A 20,783-nucleotide genomic window follows, 5' to 3' on the forward strand; every position below is an offset into this window, starting at 1 on the left:
CGTGTGGAAAAAGTTAGGGGTCCACCGACTGAGTAAGAAAAGAGAACGCAATTCGGGGCTGACATTGTTCATATCCGATCAGTGCCGGTTGCATGGGAGGTACGATGTGGCACGCACGAAAAGTCACCCAAATTTGGGATGCAGTAGGCATGCCCATCTTAGGCCCCCACGCAAAAGTTGAACGAATTCGGACACCAAACGCACGTTGCGTCACGCCCGGTCAGTGTTTTCGGTGCGTTTTACGGAGAAAACCATAGGAAATTCATACGGTGCCGGAAAATTATGAAAACTTGCAGGCATGATGGCCCTGCCGATGGGTGCGTGTGGAAAAAGTGTCGTGACGTTTGACGGAGTAGAAAAAAACTCGTAGTTGGGAACCCCTCCCCGGCAGACCGAGAGGTAGGTGGTTGCACTAGGGCTACGTGATGGCATGCATGCAATTACACCAAAGTGTGCGTACATGTGGGCACGGCCAAGGCCCCCACGCAAGGTTGAAACGAAAACAGACACAAATGCGTCACGTCCGGACAGTGTTTTTGCGATTTTCGACCTGGAAAACCCTAAAAAATGCGCCGAGCGCCGAAAAAATACGCGAATTAGCGTGGGTGCTGTGGATGGTGATGGCAACATGTGGAAGAAAAAGTGTCGTGACGTTTGACGGACTTAAAAAAATCGTAGTTGGGAACCATATTTAAAAAAAATTTGTTTACCGTTTGAAGTTAAAAAAATAAACAAAATGACAAAATAAACATATTTAATACTGTGATGTGACTTTACCTAACTGTCCGGGCAGTTCACTAACAGATAATGTACTGTCGGGCAGTTATGTAGAGCCATATCACAATATAAGATATGACCATGCATGGACTACCGGAGGCGGCTATATAAACTGGTGTGGACATCATTCGGCTGCCGAGGTGGGACTAAATTAGAATGGCTGCTGCATTGGCCGGCACAGTGACAGTGCGCGACGGCGTGCATGGCCCGGCCCATTGACTCTGCGCGCGGTGCGGGGGCAGGGTCGGCGGGGGTGAGGACTAAAGTTTAGTCCCACCTCGCCCGCCGAACGACGCCGCGACCGCCTTATATACCTGCCTCCCACCTCCCTTTCGAACTCCTCTGATTCCCGCCCCGTCCCCCCACTGCCCCGATTGACTGTGCTGCAGGCCGTAGCTGGGCTGAAAGGCCGGCCGTTTCGCCGCCCGGCTTGATCGGGCTGGACCGATTACGCGCAGTTGCGGCCTGCAACCGGTTGGGCTGTTTTTTTTGCATCACTATTTTTTTGCCTTCTCGCGCGCCGAGGGACGCCACGACCGGCTTATATAGCCGCGTTCGTGCTCTTTGTTAGATATAAAATAGCTAATACTAAAGAGATTTGACATTATATAATTTCTGACGTTAAAAAAACATCAAAGATAATGGCTCTCTTTTTGAAGAATATGCATGATCCATGTGAACCTTCACAAGCTCTGAGCAGGTGAAGGCTCACATCATCCTGCATATCCTCCAAATAGAGTCCCACGAACTGAGATGTTTATGCATTGACTGAAAGAAAATTATATAAAGGAGTCAACGACGCGCCGGCTTAGCAATGTGGAATTAAACTACAATGCATGTTTTTAATAAATGCATCGTGGGCCAGCCGGCGGTAGTTTTACGGGACGGCCAAGTGGCCCACTATGGCGTGACCACGTCGATGACGCCGTACGTGCGTGCATGGCATGGAAACCAAGCCGCCATTACCTCGCCCCAAGACCGCATAGCCCCGCCGCCTCCACGCACGTCCTCACCCGTCCCCGATCCGACGGTCGCACCGCCGTGGCCGTCCAAACTCCCTTCCCTGCCGGCCTGACGGCGGCCATACAATCTGTCATCTGCGCGCGCGACTTGGATCTCAGGCCCGGCCGTGCCGTCTCGGCAAATTCTCCGGCACCCTAAACCCTAGGACGGGCCGTCGGCCAGTGCGCTCGTGTGAGCAGAGGGCGTGCGGCTGCCACGACTAACCCACACCGGGTGGGGTTTGGCAACGGGGGCTGTCGGTGCTCGTCTAGACGCCGGAAGGTATGGTATTAAACCATATGTAATCTTTTTTGAATCTCGTAACTAGTTAGATAACTGGCATCTTATTTAGAATGCAAGAATTGGGAGATGTGTACTGCTCGGTTGAGAAGTGGTGTGAATTGGTGGGAAAATTCACACCCAGACAACGCATGATGCTACGTGGCACAAATTTGGACTGTATGTTGAGAATTCCTTCCGTGAAAATGAGGAAAAATTTATTGGAATTTATGATTACAACGTATGACATACTAGAAAGCAATTTATTATTCGGCCAAATACTGACGGCATCAGTGTGCTTAATGAAGATATTTATGACATATTCGGGCTACGTAACGAGGGTGATGATGTCAGTAGCATGATAGCAACAGTACAACTAGATGCCAAAAAAATGGTTCCGAATCGGTTTCTAGACAAAAGAACAGGCCTAATCCTCATCGATGAGTTGATAAAAAATATTGTTGATACTCAGTCATATGATGATGATTTTGTGAGAAGGGTCGTACTGGTTCTTATGAGTACATTCTTAGCACCACAATCCACCAAGTTTGTTCCTTATCGTTATTACAAAATGGTGGAGGACGTGAACGCTATCAAGTCATACAATTGGAACGATTTCACGTTGAGGGTGTGCATGGATGCTATTAAAAAATCGGTGGAAGATCTTGAAAAATTCAAGTGGCCTATCGGGAACTTGGCTCTTCTTCAGGTACAAGTCATTTCGTAATAGTTGTATGTACATATATTTTTTATGTGATCTATGTGTCCGACTAGTTGTGTTTACTATCATGCATGCAGTATGTATACTGGGAAAAAGTTGAGCCAATTGGTGTGGATACATTTGATCCTTTGCCTCGTGAATACCCACTAATGGTTAATTGGCCAGAAACGGAAGGGAAAAAGAAAGACGACTATGACAACTTGCACGGGCGTGGCACCGGCAATGTAAGTCAATAAGTATAGTCCTTATTGGTTGCACATAGTAATTAACTATAGTTGTTATTTTATTTATTTATTTATTGTTGTACAACTTGAAAATTGTGTTAGCGAAGAGTACAGACGTGCTAAGGTAGCACGTGAAGGGACTGTCCCAGATGAAGAAACGAAGAAACCTAAACGGAAAGGTGGTGGCAGGAGTAGAAAGCCAAGCACGTAAGGGGTTTCATCGAACACGACTAACAATATGGACCGTGTGATGACATACATAAAGCTGCTTCACAAGGAGGTTCTCAATGAAGGAAATATGCCCTAGAGGCAATAATAAAGTTATTATTTATTTCCTTATAATCATGATAAATGTTTATTATTCATGCTAGAATTGTATTTTCCAGAAACATAATACATGTGTGAATACATAGACAAACAGAGTGTCACTAGTATGCCTCTACTTGACTAGCTCGTTAATCAAAGATGGTTATGTTTCCTAACCATGAACAATGAGTTGTTATTTGATTAACGAGGTCACATCATTAGTAGAATGATCTGATTGACATGACCCATTCCATTAGCTTAGCACCTGATCGTTTAGTATGTTGCTATTGCTTTCTTCATGACTTATACATGTTCCTATGACTATGAGATTATGCAACTCCCGTTTACCGGAGGAACACTTTGGGTACTACCAAACGTCACAACGTAAATGGGTGATTATAAAGGAGTACTACAGGTGTTTCCAATGGTCGATGTTGGGTTGGCGTATTTCGAGATTAGGATTTGTCACTCCGATTGTCGGAGAGGTATCTCTGGGCCCTCTCGGTAATACACATCACATAAGCCTTGCAAGCATTACAACTAATATGTTAGTTGTGAGATGATGTATTACGGAACGAGTAAAGAGACTTGCCGGTAACGAGATTGAACTAGGTATTGGATACCGACGATCGAATCTCGGGCAAGTAACATACCGATGACAAAGGGAACAACGTATGTTGTTATGCGGTCTGACCGATAAAGATCTTCGTAGAATATGTAGGAGCCAATATGGGCATCCAGGTCCCGCTATTGGTTATTGACCAGAGACATGTCTCGGTCATGTCTACATTGTTCTCGAACCCGTAGGGTCCGCACGCTTAAGGTTACGATGGCAGTTATATTATGAGTTTATGCATTTTGATGTACCGAAGGTTGTTCGGAGTCCCGGATGTGATCACGGACATGACGAGGAGTCTCGAAATGGTCGAGACGTAAAGATTGATATATTGGAAGCCTATGTTTGGACATCGGAAGTGTTCCGGGTGAAATCGGGATTTTACCGGGTTACCGGGAGGTTACCGGAAACCCCCGGGAGCCATATGGGCCTTCATGGGCCTTAGTGGAAAGGAGAAAGGGGCAGCCCAAGGTGGCTGCGCCTCTTCCCCCTCCCCTAGTCCTATTAGGACTAGGAGAAGGTGGTCGGCCCCCCTCTCTCCCTTCCCCTCCGAGGAATCCTAGTTGGACTAGGATTGGGGGGAGGAATCCTACTCCCAGAGGGAGTAGGACTCTCCTGCGCCTCCCTCTATGGCCGGCCAGCCTCCCCCTCTCTACTCCTTTATATACGGAGGCAGGGGCACCTCTAAACACACAAGTTGACACAAGTTGATCCACGTGATCGATTCCTTAGCCGTGTGCGGTGCCCCCTGCCACCATATTCCTCGATAATACTGTAGCGGAGTTTAGGCGAAGCCCTGCTGCTGTAGTTCATCAAGATCGTCACCACGCCGTCATGCTGACGGAACTCTTCCCCGATACTTTGCTGGATCGGAGTCCGGGGATCGTCATCGAGCTGAACGTGTGCTCGAACTCGGAGGTGCCGTAGTTTCGGTGCTTGATCGGTTGGATCGTGAAGACGTACGACTACTTCCTCTACGTCGTGTCATCGCTTCCGCAGTCGGTCTACGTTGGGTACGTAGACAACACTCTCCTCTCGTTGCTATGCATCACATGATCCTGTGTGCGCGTAGGAAAATTTTTGAAATTACTACGAAACCCAACAGTGGCATCCGAGCCTAGGTTAATGATGTTGATGTTATATGCACGAGTAGAACACAAGTGAGTTGTGGACGATACAAGTCATACTGCCTACCAGCATGTCATATTTTGGTTCGGCGGTATTGTTGGACGAGACGACCCGGACCAACCTTACGCGTACGCTTACGCGAGACCGGTTCCCTCGACGTGCTTTGCACAGAGATGGCTTGCGGGCGACTGCCTCTCCAACTTTAGTTGAACCAAGTATGGCTACGCCCGGTCCTTGCGAAGGTTAAAACAGAGTCTATTTGACAAACTATCGTTGTGGTTTTGATGCGTAGGTGAGATTGGTTCTTACTTAAGCCCGTAGCAGCCACGTAAAACATGCAACAACAAAGTAGAGGACGTCTAACTTGTTTTTGCAGGGCATGTTGTGATGTGATATGGTCAAGGCATGATGCTGAATTTTATTGTATGAGATGATCATGTTTTGTAACCAAGTTATTGGCAACTGGCAGGAGCCATATGGTTGTCGCTTTATTGTATGCAATGCAATCGCGATGTAATGCTTTACTTTATTACTAAACGGTAGTGATAGTCGTGGAAGCATAAGATTGGCGAGACGACAACGATGCTACGATGGAGATCAAGGTGTCGCGCCGGTGACGATGGTGATCATGACGGTGCTTCGGAGATGGAGATCACAAGCACAAGATAATGATGGCCATATCATATCACTTATATTGATTGCATGTGATGTTTATCTTTTTATGCATCTTATCTTGCTTTGATTGACGGTAGCATTATAAGATGATCTCTCACTAAATTATCAAGAAGTGTTCTCCCTGAGTATGCACCGTTGCAAAAGTTCTTCGTGCTGAGACACCACGTGATGATCGGGTGTGATAGGCTCTACGTTCAAATACAATGGGTGCAAAACAGTTGCGCATGCAGAATACTCAGGTTAAACTTGACGAGCCTAGCATATGCAGATATGGCCTCGGAACACGGAGACCGAAAGGTCGAGCGTGAATCATATAGTAGATATGATCAACATAATGATGTTCACCGATGAAACTACTCCATCTCACGTGATGATCGGACATGGTTTAGTTGATTTGGATCACGTGATCACTTAGAGGATTAGAGGGATGTCTATCTAAGTGGGAGTTCTTTAATAATATGATTAATTGAACTTAAAATTTATCATGAACTTAGTCCCTGATAGTATCTTGCTTGTTTATGTTGATTGTAGATAGATGGCTCGTGCTGTTGTTCCGTTAAATTTTAATGCGTTCCTTGAGAAAGCAAAGTTGAAAGATGATGGTAGCAATTACACGGACTGGGTCCGTAACTTGAGGATTATCCTCATTGCTGCACAGAAGAATTACGTCCGGGTGAAATCGGGATTTTACCGGAACCCCCCGGGAGCCATATGGGCCATCATGGGCCTTAGTGGAAAGGAGAAAGGGGCAGCCCAAGGGGGCTGCGCGCCTCCCCCCTTCCCCTAGTCCTAGTAGGACTAGGAGAGGTGGCCGGCCACCCCTCTCCCTCTTTCCCCCTTGGGAATCCTAGTTGGAATAGGATTGGGGGGGAGTCCTACTCCCGGTAGGAGTAGGACTCCTCCTGCGCCACCTCCTCCTGGCCGGCGCCTCCTCCCCCCTTGGCTCCTTTATATACGGAGGCAGGGGCACCTCTAAACACACAAGTTGACACAAGTTGATCCACGTGATCGATTCCTTAGCCGTGTGCGGTGCCCCCTGCCACCATATTCCTCGATAATACTGTAGCGGAGTTTAGGCGAAGCCCTGCTGCTGTAGTTCATCAAGATCGTCACCACGCCGTCGTGCTGACGAAACTCTTCCCCGACACTTTGCTGGATCAGAGTCCGGGGATCGTCATCGAGCTGAACGTGTGCTCGAACTCGGAGGTGCCGTAGTTTCGGTGCTTGATCGGTTGGATCGTGAAGACGTACGACTACTTCCTCTACGTCGTGTCATCACTTCCGCAGTCGGTCTGCGTTGGGTATGTAGACAACACTCTCCTCTCGTTGCTATGCATCACATGATCCTGTGTGCGCGTAGGAAATTTTTGAAATTACTACGAAACCCTACAGTGGCATCCGAGCCTGGTTATTGATGTTGATGTTATATGCACGAGTAGAACACAAGTGAGTTGTGGACGATACAAGTCATACTGCCTACCAGCATGTCATATTTTGGTTCGGCGGTATTGTTGGACGAGACGACCCAGACCAACCTTACGCGTACGCTTACGCGAGACCGGTTCCCTCGACGTGCTTTGCACAGAGATGGCTTGCGGGCGACTGTCTCTCCAACTTTAGTTGAACCAAGTATGGCTACGCCCGGTCCTTGCGAAGGTTAAAACGGAGTCTATTTGACAAACTATCGTTGTGGTTTTGATGCGTAGGTGAGATTGGTTCTTACTTAAGCCCGTAGCAGCCACGTAAAACATGCAACAACAAAGTAGAGGACGTCTAACTTGTTTTTGCAGGGCATGTTGTGATGTGATATGGTCAAGGCATGATGCTGAATTTTATTGTATGAGATGATCATGTTTTGTAACCAAGTTATCGGCAACTGGCAGGAGCCATATGGTTGTCGCTTTATTGTATGCAATGCAATCGCGATGTAATGCTTTACTTTATTACTAAACGGTAGTGATAGTCGTGGAAGCATAAGATTGGCGAGATGACAACGATGCTACGATGGAGATCAAGGTGTCGCGCCGGTGACGATGGTGATCATGACGGTGCTTCGAAGATGGAGATCACAAGCACAAGATGATGATGGCCATATCATATCACTTATATTGATTGCATGTGATGTTTATCTTTTTATGCATCTTATCTTGCTTTGATTGACGGTAGCATTATAAGATGATCTCTCACTAAATTATCAAGAAGTGTTCTCCCTGAGTATGCACCGTTGCAAAAGTTCTTCGTGCTGAGACACCACGTGATGATCGGGTGTGATAGGCTCTACGTTCAAATACAACGGGTGCAAAACAGTTGCGCACGCAGAATACTCAGGTTAAACTTGACGAGCCTAGCATATGCAGATATGGCCTCGGAACACGGAGACCGAAAGGTCGAGCGTGAATCATATAGTAGATATGATCAACATAATAATGTTCACCGATGAAACTACTCCATCTCACGTGATGATCGGACATGGTTTAGTTGATTTGGATCACATGATCACTTAGAGGATTAGAGGGATGTCTATCTAAGTGGGAGTTCTTTAATAATATGATTAATTGAACTTAAAATTTATCATGAACTTAGTCCCTGATAGTATCTTGCTTGTTTATGTTGATTGTAGATAGATGGCTCGTGCTGTTGTTCCGTTAAATTTTAATGCGTTCCTTGAGAAAGCAAAATTGAAAGATGATGGTAGCAATTACACGGACTGGGTCCGTAACTTGAGGATTATCCTCATTGCTGCACAGAAGAATTACGTCCTGGAAGCACCGCTGGGTGCCAGGCCTGCTGCTGGAGCAACGCCAGATGTTATGAACGTCTGGCAGAGCAAAGCTGATGACTACTCGATAGTTCAGTGTGCCATGCTTTACGGCTTAGAATCGGGACTTCAACGACGTTTTGAACGTCATGGAGCATATGAGATGTTCCAGGAGTTGAAGTTAATATTTCAAGCAAATGCCCGGATTGAGAGATATGAAGTCTCCAATAAGTTCTATAGCTGCAAGATGGAAGAGAACAGTTCTGTCAGTGAGCATATACTCAAAATGTCTGGGTATAATAATCACTTGATTCAATTGGGAGTTAATCTTCCAGATAATTGCGTCATTGACAGAATTCTCCAATCACTGCCACCAAGCTACAAGAGCTTCGTGATGAACTATAATATGCAAGGGATGAACAAGACTATTCCCGAGCTCTTCGCAATGCTAAAAGCTGCGGAGGTAGAAATCAAGAAGGAGCATCAAGTGTTGATGGTTAACAAGACCACTAGTTTCAAGAAAAAGGGCAAAGGGAAGAAAAAGGGGAACTTCAAAAAGAACGGCAAGCAAGTTGCTGCTCAAGAGAAGAAACCCAAGTCTAGACCTAAGCCTGAAACTGAGTGCTTCTACTGCAAGCAGACTGGTCACTGGAAGCGGAACTGCCCCAAGTATTTGGCGGATAAGAAGGATGGCAAGGTGAACAAAGGTATATGTGATATACATGTTATTGATGTGTACCTTACCAATGCTCGCAGTAGCACCTGGGTATTTGATACTGGTTCTGTTGCTAATATTTGCAACTCGAAACAGGGACTACAGAATAAGCGGGCACTCGCAAAGGACGAGGTGACGATGCGCGTGGGAAACGGTTCCAAAGTCGATGTGATCGCGGTCGGCACGCTACCTCTACATCTACCTTCGGGATTAATATTAGACCTAAATAATTGTTATTTGGTGCCAGCGTTGAGCATGAACATTATATCTGGATCTTGTTTAATGCGAGACGGTTATTCATTTAAATCAGAGAATAATGGTTGTTCTATTTATATGAGTAATATCTTTTATGGTCATGCACCCTTAAAGAGTGGTCTATTCTTACTAAATCTCGATAGTAGTAATACACATATTCATAATGTTGAAACCAAAAGATACAGAGTTGATAATGAAAGTGCAACTTTTTTGTGGCACTGTCGTTTAGGTCATATCGGTGTAAAACGCATGAAGAAACTCCATACTAATGGACTTTTGGAACCACTTGATTATGAATCACTTGGTACTTGCGAACCGTGCCTCATGGGCAAGATGACTAAAACACCGTTCTCCGGTACTATGGAGAGAGCAACAGATTTGTTGGAAATCATACATACCGATGTATGTGGTCCGATGAATATTGAGGCTCGTGGCGGATATCGTTATTTTCTCACCTTCACAGATGATTTGAGCAGATATGGATATATCTACTTAATGAAGCATAAGTCTGAAACATTTGAAAAGTTCAAAGAATTTCAGAGTGAAGTTGAAAATCATCGTAACAAGAAAATAAAGTTTCTACGATCTGATCGTGGAGGAGAATATTTGAGTTACGAGTTTGGTGTACATTTGAAAAACTGTGGAATAGTTTCGCAAACTCACGCCACCCGGAACACCACAGCGTAATGGTGTGTCCGAACGTCGTAATCGTACTTTATTAGATATGGTACGATCTATGATGTCTCTTACTGATTTACCGCTATCATTTTGGGGTTATGCTTTAGAGACGGCCGCATTCACGTTAAATAGGGCACCATCAAAATCCGTTGAGACGACGCCTTATGAACTGTGGTTTGGCAAGAAACCAAAGTTGTCGTTTCTTAAAGTTTGGGGCTGCGATGCTTATGTGAAAAAGCTTCAACCTGATAAGCTCGAACCCAAATCGGAGAAATGTGTATTCATAGGATACCCAAAGGAAACTGTTGGGTACACCTTCTATCACAGATCCGAAGGCAAAACATTTGTTGCTAAGAATGGATCATTTCTAGAGAAGGAGTTTCTCTCGAAAGAAGTGAGTGGGAGGAAAGTAGAACTTGACGAGGTAACTGTACCTGCTCCCTTACTGGAAAGTAGTTCATCACAGAAAACTGTTTCAGTGACACCTACACCAGTTAGTGAGGAAGCCAATGATAATGATCATGAAACTTCAGATCAAGATACTACTGAACTTCGTAGATCAACCAGAGTAAGATCCGCACCAGAGTGGTACGATAATCCTGTTCTGGAGGTCATGCTACTAGATCATGATGAACCTACGAACTATGAAGAAGCGATGGTGAGCCCAGATTCCGCAAAGTGGCTAGAAGCCATGAAATCTGAGATGGGATCCATGTATGAGAACAAAGTATGGACTTTGGTTGACTTGCCCGATGATCGGCAAGCGATTGAGAATAAATGGATCTTTAAGAAGAAGACTGACGCTGATGGTAATGTTACTGTCTACAAAGCTCGACTTGTCGCAAAAGGTTTTCGGCAAGTTCAAGGAATTGACTACGATGAGACCTTCTCACCCGTAGCGATGCTTAAGTCCGTCCGAATCATGTTAGCAATTGCCGCATTTTATGATTATGAAATTTGGCAAATGGATGTCAAAACTGCATTCCTGAATGGATTCCTGGAAGAAAAGTTGTATATGATGCAACCAGAAGGTTTTGTCGATCCAAAGGGAGCTAACAAAGTGTGCAAGCTCCAGCGTTCCATTTATGGACTGGTGCAAGCCTCTCGGAGTTGGAATAAACGTTTTGATAGTGTGATCAAAGCATTTGGTTTTATACAGACTTTTGGAGAAGCCTGTATTTACAAGAAAGTGAGTGGGAGCTCTGTAGCATTTCTGATATTATATGTGGATGACATATTACTGATTGGAAATGATATAGAATTTCTGGATAGCATAAAGGGATACTTGAATAAAAGTTTTTCAATGAAAGACCTCGGTGAAGCTGCTTACATATTAGGCATTAAGATCTATAGAGACAGATCAAGACGCTTAATTGGACTTTCACAAAGCACATACCTTGACAAAATTTTGAAGAAATTCAAAATGGATCAAGCAAAGAAAGGGTTCTTGCCTGTGTTACAAGGTGTGAAATTGAGTAAGACTCAATGCCCGACCACTGCAAAAGATAGAGAGAATATGAAAGATGTTCCCTATGCATCAGCCATAGGCTCTATCATGTATGCAATGCTGTGTACCAGACCTGATGTGTGCCTTGCTATAAGTTTAGCAGGGAGGTACCAAAGTAATCCAGGAATGGATCACTGGACAGCAGTCAAGAACATCCTGAAATACCTGAAAAGGACTAAGGATATGTTTCTCGTATATGGAAGTGACAAAGAGCTCATCGTAAAAGGTTATGTTGATGCAAGCTTTGACACTGATCCGGACGATTCTAAATCGCAAACCGGATACGTGTTTACATTAAACGGTGGAGCTGTCAGTTGGTGCAGTTCTAAACAAAGCGTCGTAGCGGGATCTACATGTGAAGCGGAATACATAGCTGCTTCGGAAGCAGCAAATGAAGGAGTCTGGATGAAGGAGTTCATATCCGATCTAGGTGTCATACCTAGTGCATCGGGTCCAATGAAAATCTTTTGTGACAATACTGGTGCAATTGCCTTGGCAAAGGAATCCAGATTTCACAAAAGGACCAAACACATCAAGAGACGCTTCAACTCCATCCGGGATCTAGTCCAGGTGGGAGACATAGAGATTTGCAAGATACATACGGATCTGAATATTGCAGACCCGTTGACTAAGCCTCTTCCACGAGCAAAACATGATCAGCACCAAAGCTCCATGGGTGTTAGATTCATTACAGTGTAATCTAGATTATTGACTCTAGTGCAAGTGGGAGACTAAAGGAAATATGCCCTAGAGGCAATAATAAAGTTATTATTTATTTCTTTATAATCATGATAAATGTTTATTATTCATGCTAGAATTGTATTTTCCGGAAACATAATACATGTGTGAATACATAGACAAACAGAGTGTCACTAGTATGCCTCTACTTGACTAGCTCGTTAATCAAAGATGGTTATGTTTCCTAACCATGAACAATGAGTTGTTATTTGATTAACGAGGTCACATCATTAGTAGAATGATCTGATTGACATGACCCATTCCATTAGCTTAGCACCTGATCGTTTAGTATGTTGCTATTGCTTTCTTCATGACTTATACATGTTCCTACGACTATGAGATTATGCAACTCCCGTTTACCGGAGGAACACTTTGGGTACTACCAAACGTCACAACGTAAATGGGTGATTATAAAGGAGTACTACAGGTGTCTCCAATGGTCGATGTTGGGTTGGCGTATTTTGAGATTAGGATTTGTCACTCTGATTGTCGGAGAGGTATCTCTGGGCCCTCTCGGTAATACACATCACATAAGCCTTGCAAGCATTACAACTAATATGTTAGTTGTGAGATGATGTATTACGGAACGAGTAAAGAGACTTGCCGGTAACGAGATTGAACTAGGTATTGGATACCGACGATCGAATCTCGGGCAAGTAACATACCGATGACAAAGGGAACAACGTATGTTGTTATGCGGTCTGACCGATAAAGATCTTCGTAGAATATGTAGGAGCCAATATGGGCATCCAGGTCCCGCTATTGGTTATTGACCAGAGACATGTCTCGGTCATGTCTACATTGTTCTCGAACCCGTAGGGTCCGCACGCTTAAGGTTACGATGGCAGTTATATTATGAGTTTATGCATTTTGATGTACCGAAGGTTGTTCGGAGTCCCGGATGTGATCACGGACATGACGAGGAGTCTCGAAATGGTCGAGACGTAAAGATTGATATATTGGAAGCCTATGTTTGGACATCAGAAGTGTTCCGGGTGAAATCGGGATTTTACCGGGTTACCGGGAGGTTACCGGAAACCCCCGGGAGCCATATGGGCCTTCATGGGCCTTAGTGGAAAGGAGAAAGGGGCAGCCCAAGGTGGCTGCGCCTCTTCCCCCTCCCCTAGTCCTATTAGGACTAGGAGAAGGTGGCCGGCCCCCCTCTCTCCCTTCCCCTCCGAGGAATCCTAGTTGGACTAGGATTGGGGGGAGGAATCCTACTCCCAGAGGGAGTAGGACTCTCCTGCGCCTCCCTCTATGGCCGGCCAGCCTCCCCCTCTCTACTCCTTTATATACGGAGGCAGGGGCACCTCTAAACACACAAGTTGACACAAGTTGATCCACGTGATCGATTCCTTAGCCGTGTGCGGTGCCCCCTGCCACCATATTCCTCGATAATACTGTAGCGGAGTTTAGGCGAAGCCCTGCTGCTGTAGTTCATCAAGATCGTCACCACACCGTCGTGCTGACGGAACTCTTCCCCGACACTTTGCTGGATCGGAGTCCGGGGATCGTCATCGAGCTGAACGTGTGCTCGAACTCGGAGGTGCCGTAGTTTCGGTGCTTGATCGGTTGGATCGTGAAGACGTACGACTACTTCCTCTACGTCGTGTCATCGCTTCCGCAGTCGGTCTGCGTTGGGTACGTAGACAACACTCTCCTCTCGTTGCTATGCATCACATGATCCTATGTGCGCGTAGGAAAATTTTTGAAATTACTACGAAACCCAACACTCAATATACCCGAAAGATGTGCACATGTAATTTAGAAGTTATATTAAACATGTTTTAGTTGTTCAAATGCTTATCGTGTTTCATTTGTGTTTGTAGATGGTAATGGAAAAGTTGAACACGGAAGGTATGCTGTACGAACCCAATAAGAGGGACACCAATGACGAATTTGATAATGTAGGTGAAGGAGTTGGGATGGAGAATGGCCAGTACAAGTCATCAAAATATTGGCCAGATATTGATTCACCTACCGACGTGGAGCTAGTAACATCTTTCACATGTTTCAATGATACCGACGTGCCCGTTGATGACACGGGTGCTCCGACGACGACACCGGGTAAAGGTGACGCTACTGATCCTTTCATTATAGACGATAATGGAAAGTCTCCATGTTCGTCATCAACGGAACGTACAAAAGAGTTTCCGTCTATGTCCCGAACCCCGCAGAATGCTGATATTTCTGGTGAGTCTATGGGTGGTTTGTCACCAACAAAGTCTGAAGACATGTCTGAGAGTTTCCCGGCAAAGAGCAACATAGGTAATGGTGAAGACAGTCAGGACAATGAAGGTAAACGCAAACAAAATCCGTCGAAATATTGTCAATCCCCGTACGACCTTCTCATTACCCGGAAGAAACGTGTTAAAAAAGTAAGTCAAGTAGTACTTTATAATTCATTCACGCGTTACTTAATTTTTTTTTATTATTTTTAACGACTGTAGCTGCATTGTTTTAGATCTGTTTGCATCGTCACCCTATTCAATTCTGGCAAGTTCTCTTAATATGACTCCGGATCACATAGAGGAAGCCAGAGTTTTTGTTGAGAATCTCGCATCGACAAAGAAGCATGCACACTGAACCGTGGTCGATATGCCGCCACCAGATGGGGACATATGCACGCCAGCTATGTTTCACGATGTCCTGAAGTTTAAATGGTTGAATGGCGCTGTAAGTATGAGTTTGGTTTTAACAAAAATCTCATTTGTACTTCAGAAGTTGATAGAAATTTTTTGTTTATGTATGCAGATAATCAATGCATATTGTAAACACCTACAACACCGTGATTTCTCTGGCCGTTTCATATCAACAACGTGGTTCCCGAAATTTATGTTGGGTAGGGCTAGGGGAAAGACCAAGTGAATTAATGATTTAGAATCAGAACAAGTTACGAAGAAAGCAAAAGTCGTCGCAAGAGTAATGGATGAGTATTTCAGACGGGACAAGGTATTTCTTTCATATTTATTTGTTTTTGTTATTCATTACTATTTAATTGCACTAACATCATTTGATTACTATATAGGCGTATTTTCCTATGCACGTTAATGATAATCATTGGATAACCATAGTGATGCACACCGTCAAGGAGGAGTTTCAAGTTCTTGACTCAAATTCTAAAGGCACAATTAGCCAAAGAATTCGCAATATGATTGCCACCCTGGTACGCTATAATTTTCACACTCGCATTCAGAAAATTATTGAGTCATACATTAAATTCTGGTTTGTTAATTTGTTTCAGAGGGCTGAAATTTCGAAGGATATTATGGAGGCCAACTCTATTCTTGAATCAAAAAAAATTCCAGATGTCTCATCGTGGCCAATTAATGAGTATAAAATACTGATACAACATGATGGGTAAGTAAAATGAGTACAAGAAAGTGCATGCTATATCCTAAGCTGATCACACATGTTTATTGCAGAGTGTCTTGTGGACTTTTTGTGATGTGGTGCATAAAATACTGGGACGGAGATCGCTGGACACATGAATTTGACCAGCAAGAGATTAATGAGTCAAGGCCACGTATTGTCGCGGAAATCATTTTTTCTGAGGTCAACAGATTAGAGAAAGTGAAGATGAAAATTGTTAAAATCATGGAGAAGGAGTAGGTATTAGCATCGGTAGGGTTTTAGTCCCGTAGAAGGTTGGATACTTTGATCGATTGTAATGCGACATGGCACTGGGATAGATTTTGACACTTCGTTTTATTTATTGCTTTCGTGAGACACTACACATTTAAATGTGTGTGGGCAAATAATATTTTTTCTATCCTAAAATGTATCAGTTTGCCTTTGCGATATTACATGTACTGTTGTTGTTCCTACTCGCGGCGGTCATTTTTTTATTAAAAAATATGCCCGCCATCCTGAGTTGGTGCGATGTGGATAAAACCTGCACAATATCCCACGTCGATTCTGGTGGCAGCAACGGCGCTGGATCCGACGAATATTCCAGGCTGTGCGGTGGCCGCCCGCCGAGGCAGTTGCGGGCCCGCGCAGCGCAGTCCAGCTAGTGCGGGCTGGCGCCATTCGCCGTGCGCCACGCGCGGGTCTGCTGGCCCAGCACCCGGCCGACCGACAGCCGCACACGTCTCATCCCGCCCCAGCCAGTGGGCACATGCAACGCTCCCGAGGGGGAATATGGCGATCTGTCGGCCCATAAACGACGCGCGTCGGGCGCGTGGGCCGATCCTCTTCGCGCGCGTTGTGCCGAGTAGGTTTAGTCCCACCTTGCCCGCGGAGAGACGCGCCGACCGGTTAACATACCCGCGTCTTCACCTTCTCACAAGCTCGCTATAGAACATTAATGAATGCCCTGTTGTGCGCCGTGGCCTCCCCGCTCGGCGGCCGAAAGGCCTCGCCAGAAGGCGTTGTAGTTTACTGTCCATGCGCGCGCCCGGCCACGGTTGGGGCTTTTTAAAAAAAATTTGTCACATACATTAAATTTTAAAAATGTTCATAGGTTCACTAAGTCATGACAGCAGTAACACATTCATACAAATATAATACGTTTCACACATAATAATATAAATCACATGTCTTCATATAAATCGCATGTCTCATAACATTAAACAAGGTGGCATAAACATTAACTCAAAGTGCCATGTCTATTATTCTTAAACAAATAAACTGAAAGTGCTAATGACTTTCATCGAACAAGGCGGTTTAAAGAATAAACTCAAAGTGCCATGTCTCTTATTCTTAAACAAATAAACTGAAATTGCCAGTGCCTTCATTTGATTATGAATACTTCATCTTTATGCCCGGTTCCTACATAACAAATTGTAAACAACTCATCAGACAATTATGAAGTGAGAACCAAAAAATAATTAAAATAATGAAAAACTTACTTTTCATTCTCAGGGCACATTTGCCGTCTATGGCCCTCTGTCTTACAAATGCCACAAAGAGGACCGGGTTTTTTCTCAGAAAATGATTTTGGTCTCCCATTTTTTGTAACATTTGGATCTTTCTTTGCCCGCCCTGTCCTGCTCTGTTTGGGGGAGCCCTTCGTGGAAACTTTCACGGGATCACCTATGACATCAACGTGTTGTTCCGGCTGACGTGGCTCCTCATGCACATTTCTTGTACTACCAACAGCATCATCATCAGGGACCTTTTTGTTCGCTATTATATTCTGCAGACACTGCATCAACTCATCATAGACGAACGGATCATTTGAAGCAACATGAAAAGCTTCAGCTCCTGTTATACTGAGTTGACTATAGCGAGCACGCTGCTCTGCCCCTGTCCAACCCCAGCCAAACAAATCACTCTTTCGCTGTGCAGGCAGCCCACCTCTCGCAACTTTTGACATCCTCTTAAGGATGCAACACTTAGGTATTTTAGATATTTTGAGATGAACCAACACATACAGAATGTGTTTGCAAGGCAATCCTTTCCGAAGCATTCGTCCACAACTGCAGTCTATCGTATTCTCAGAGTTTTCAGCTCGATAATTCACGCTGAACTGAAATTTCCGGTTATTTCTCCATGTCACGATGAAGGTGTGGCAGTCAAATCCCACTAGCGTCTCAAAAATCTCAAGCTCTCCCATCTTCTTCAGATCTTGTTGAAGAATATAAAAATTGGAATGAGTGAATACTTCGGCGGCATGCTTCTCAATATCCTTATATTCTGTGACTGATGGTGGCAATGACTGATTTGAAACACAGTCATCATGCGCCTCATTCTCACGTAGTCGGACTATGCGATTCTCATAATGCACAACTAGGTCAACAATAGTCATACTGCCGTCCAAGTGCAGGTGAAGACAAGAGTTAAGACTTTCACTCCTCTGATTACTGCGCATACCCAGAAAAAAACCATCTGACAGATATGATGCTGCCCACAGACTCCTCTTCCTGTACATCCTACTCAACCACTTTTCTGTTTTATCAGTCTTCCATTTACGGACGAAAGCGTGCCATCTCGCCTCAAAGTTGGTTGGAGAGGTGAAGTAGTACAAGAGTGCCCTAAACTCACTTAGCGATTTGTAATTAAGGTGCTTCTGCATGTTTTTTTCCACGTGCCATGAGCAGAGACGGTGCAACACATCAACCAAAACCAACCGAATAGCTCGTATCATTACAACGTCTCCATCTGTGATGATTGACCTTGGCTTTTTCTGACAATTGGCCTTCAGGAATGTCTGGAGCAGCCACACGTACGTCGCTTCGGTCTCGTCGGACACAATGGCGCAACCAAAAACTGTGGTGCAATGGTGATTGTTTACACCAACAAAGGGGATGAACGGCATACCATATCTTTTCATCTTATACGTGCTGTCAAACACCGTCACATCTCCATACAATTGATAGTCCCGCCGCGACTGTGCATCGCACCAGAACATGCTCTTCAAACGGCCCTCCTTATCGAGCACGTACTCAAAGAAAAACTCTGGATCCTTCTCCTTTCTGCTCATCATAATCCCGATTGCCGTGTTAGCATCACCCTTGGCAACCAACTTCATTTTTTCTCGGCAACATAGGTTGTACACGTCTCGTCACAGAAACCCACACTTATCATACAAGCCATACCTGCTAATGAAGTTTTCAAAGATGATATGCTTTCTGATCCCAGCTCCTTCCATCGTAAAGATCTCAGCTATCTGGTGATCTCCCATCAGTCGATGTGACCGCAGAAATACCACCTCATCTGGTCTAGCCAACAAATGGTTGTGATCATCCGGTTCAGGCCACCAACCGGGACCAATGGTGGTGGGCCAGGAGCGAGGGCCATTGGTCCCGGTTCGTCCCACCAACCGGGACCAATAGATCCAGACGAACCGGGACCAATGGCCCACGTGGCCCGGCCGGCCCCTGGGGCTCACGAACCGGGTCCAATGCCCCCATTGGTCCCGGTTCTGGATTGAACCGGGACTAATAGGCTGGACCGGCCTGGACCATTGGCCCCTTTTCTACTAGTGAAAGCTGCCACGAACCAAACTCCATGTCCTTTGTCCAACTTCACGACTAAATGTGCGCCACACTCGTAACGAGTCTCTGGTCTTAGCCTGCGGGTACGGCCCTCCGGGTTTAAAAATTTACTGAGACGCTTTCCTGCCCTCGAGCAAACGTATCTCCTATACCGAACAGTGGTTGATAGTCCTTTTCCTCGTTTCACCTTATCTTTTCTGATACTGAATCCACGGTCTTTGGCGTAGTTATTATAGAACATGTGAGCCTCCCATTGTGATGCAAATGTCATACCCATAACCTTCAACTGTGTCTCCAACGCATGTTGCTAGATTTCAGCTTCCTCAATGTCCATATTAGCTCCATCCTCATGCTCATATCCATCTTCACCACTCCAACCATCAAAGTTAGCCTACAATATTCCACATAAGCAAGTGTAAGCTGTCATTACCAACTTTTTATTATTCAATGACATCTTAAATTTTGGACCGAACCTGGCTTATGTTATCCCCGAAAGATTCAACACCATGATTTTCCTCGTTCTGAACGTCAATATCCTCCTGCACATAAAAAAATCATATGCACGTGTAAGTACCATATGGTTCTTCATCCGACGAAAAGAATGTACAAGACACTTACGTTTTCACTACAAGCACCCTCCTCCTTCTTTTCAAAATCCTCCTCAGGTAAATTATCATACGACGACCAGGATTCATTGTCGCTGCCATCATCATCATCTTTACTATCATTACCATTCGTACGATCAACACTGTCGCTACCATCCCACTCACTCGTGTCCAAAAACAGATCCGTAAATCCAGTTTCTTTATCCATTAAATGATCTCTCAACCAACACTGCAATATTATAATAAAAATTGATCTATCAATTTTAAATCAAATTAAATGTACTACGATCATACAGATGAGAAATTCTTATCTAACAAGTGATTGCACATAATTATTTACAGATTCAATTTTTTTGACAAACTAGAAGGCTTACATGGCTTGCACGTGCACTTCGGCCTGGCGTGGCTGCGGACGGCGAGAACGTTCCCGAAGAGGTTGATCACGGAGTTGCGGGCGGCAACGGCGTCCACATAGGCCACGTCACCGCGACGACCTGCACGGAGGCGACATCACGTACGGCGGGCAACTCCAAGATCTGTCCGCGCCGGCCAGATCCCGGGTGAAGACGGGGAGAAGGCGGCGATCGGCCGAACGGGAAGACGTTGAAATTGGCAGCGTGATCACGTCTAGATCGGCGGGGAAAGGCGGCTATCGGCGGGTAAGGGCGGCGATCGGCGGGGCGGGGCGACGTTGGAATGGGCCGCGTGATTAGCGCAGGTTGTGTTTTTTCTTCGCGCGACGGGGAGAGGGTAGTTGCGAGCCAGCCGTATCGGCTCGAGCCGTGCACTCGGCTCTACCTGTATGGGTACGCCGCATACGGCGCGGGATACGTTAAGCACCGTATGCCCAAAATGCCC

The 20,783-nt window shown here is 45.2% G+C and overlaps 1 long non-coding RNA gene across 1 annotated transcript in view; it reads right to left on the minus strand.

Annotated features, from left to right (window-relative positions):
• The window catches only part of LOC119349053, a 28,838-nt gene that overhangs the window by 6,232 nt on the left and 1,823 nt on the right, over positions 1 to 20,783 (minus strand). The window contains exon 2 of the long non-coding RNA XR_005169201.1: positions 1,092 to 1,095. This is a non-coding gene — a long non-coding RNA (uncharacterized LOC119349053). The remainder of the gene's footprint in view (positions 1 to 1,091; positions 1,096 to 20,783) is intronic.

Source organism: Triticum dicoccoides, chromosome 1B (genome assembly GCF_002162155.2).
Source record: "Triticum dicoccoides isolate Atlit2015 ecotype Zavitan chromosome 1B, WEW_v2.0, whole genome shotgun sequence".
Classification (NCBI taxonomy): domain Eukaryota; kingdom Viridiplantae; phylum Streptophyta; class Magnoliopsida; order Poales; family Poaceae; genus Triticum; species Triticum dicoccoides.